We start from the raw sequence: 2,161 nt of genomic DNA on the forward strand, positions 1-2,161 counted from the left end.
GAAAGAAAAGAAAAGAAAAGAAAAGAAAAGAAAAGAAAAGAAAAGAAAAGAAAAGAAAAGAAAAGAAAAGAAAAGAAAAGAAAAGAAAAGAAAAGAAAAGACAAGACAAGACTCCTGGGCTTACATGGCCAGGCTTCACAAATAAAAACATAAAACATTTGTCATTTTTCCTGTTGATCTTTTGTTAAAGTAAAACATACAAAATGCTACTGATAAAGTTGAAGTCTCCTTACTGCCTCCTTTTCTTCCAACCACCCCCTTCTCCTGCCTAAACAATCATGACTATCCCTGGATCCTTAAGGTCCTGAGATAAAAATGGCATTTTTAATTGCGGGTGGGGCAAGATAAATGATGAAAGGAAAATGCTCTGCTGGTCAGAAAAAGGTAAAGCCAGGCCCCTATGTCATGCCATACACCAAAATAAATTCCAAGCAAATTAAGAAGTTAAATATAAAAACAAATCATAAAAGAAATCAGAAGAAAACAGAGGTGAACATTTATCTCCATTTGTGTGCATGAGGAACGTATGCTGAAGGTACTGAAAATGTTAGCTAAGTAAAAGCTTCAAACTTCAAGATTAGAAAACATAATTTTCTAATAGAATGAGCAGAGAATCTGAAAAGGCAATTCACAAAAGAAGAGATACAAATGGTTAACAAGCATAAAACTATTACATCCCTAGTTACCAAAAACATACAAATTAAGTCCTAACAATGAGATATCTCCCGAGTTCAACCTTCTGAACCCTTCATATTTTGATGATTTAGCAAAGATAAAGAAAAGGATACTGTGGGGGAATCTGGTCCTATATGTTAACAATGACAGTCTAAACTGATATGAATGTTTTCATTAAAATTTTCAAAATTATGCCCACTGACCTCACAAATCTGTATCTTAAGATTTAACTGAAGGAAACATGGGAAGTAGACAGCCTCCCTGTATGCCTCATTTACGAGAGGGATAATTGGGCATAAACTATCTAATAAGTAAACATTGGCTAAATACGTTATAATATAGCCATAGAATACAAGGCTTTGCAGCCTTTAAAATAATATAGAAAAATAACACGGGGAAAATGTTTGTGACATAACAAATGGGAAAAAATCAGGTCACATAACATTATCCACAGATGGTGAAAAGGTTAGGTGTGGTTATCTCGGGGTGGCAGAATTGCCCTTCGGTTTTCTTTTCCATGTTAGTCTTCCTTGCATTGTCCTTTGTTTTTATTTTTTACAATTGATGCAGTATTCTTTTTATAATAAAAAATAAATAATATGCGAACGATAAAGCTCAATATTCAGAGCAGGTGACATGAAAGTTGCTCAGGGAGAATACATAAAGTGGAAAGGAAAGAGGGCAATGGATAGAACTTTTATGTGAACAACAAGGTGGAACTGAGTCTGGTAATATTTATTTGTCCTTAAAACAATGAGACTTTTCCATCCACCTTAAGAGTGGAGTATCTAATGTGCAAATCAATTTGTTTTCTGTTCATTCACCTATGGCTCCCTTGGATTTCCATAATTTAAACACAGACATCACTCTGAGCAGATCACACTCTTTCCCTGAGCATACCCATAGCCAGAATCCTCAGGATCCTTCTCTCCCTAGAGAATGGTGCAGCCATTGCTCCTCCATCCTGGTTTGTCTCCCAGGTTCCCTTGCAGAGCTCTAGATGGAATATACATGTAGACAGACAGACACACACACACACACACACACACACACACACACGAGTCCCTGGTTACCTTTCTCCCACACTCACCCCTCCAACAAGACGATTCCAAAAATGGAAGAGAGAAGGTCTTTTGTCTAGGGTCAGAATGTCATTTTTTTCATGTAGTCCTTCCAACTCCTCCCCAGTCTTCCTCCAGAGATTCTTCAGAAAAGTGGGAGAAGGCAGATTATAGACATTCCTCTATGAGGAAACAAAAGATCAAAAGCTCTTCAAGGACAGGCAGGGTGTGGTGGCTCAAACCTGTAATCCCAGCCTTTTCAGAAGCTGAGGGGGGCGGATCACCTAAGACTGGGAGTTCTAGACCAGCCTGACCAACATGGAGAAACCCCATCTCTACTAAAAATACAAAATTAGCCACGTGTAGTGGAGTATGCCTGTAGTTCCAGCTACTCGGGAGGCTGAGGCAGGAGAATTGCTTGAACC

This window comes from Cebus imitator, unplaced genomic scaffold (genome assembly GCF_001604975.1).
Source record: "Cebus imitator isolate Cc_AM_T3 unplaced genomic scaffold, Cebus_imitator-1.0 Scaffold32, whole genome shotgun sequence".
Lineage (NCBI taxonomy): Eukaryota > Metazoa > Chordata > Mammalia > Primates > Cebidae > Cebus > Cebus imitator.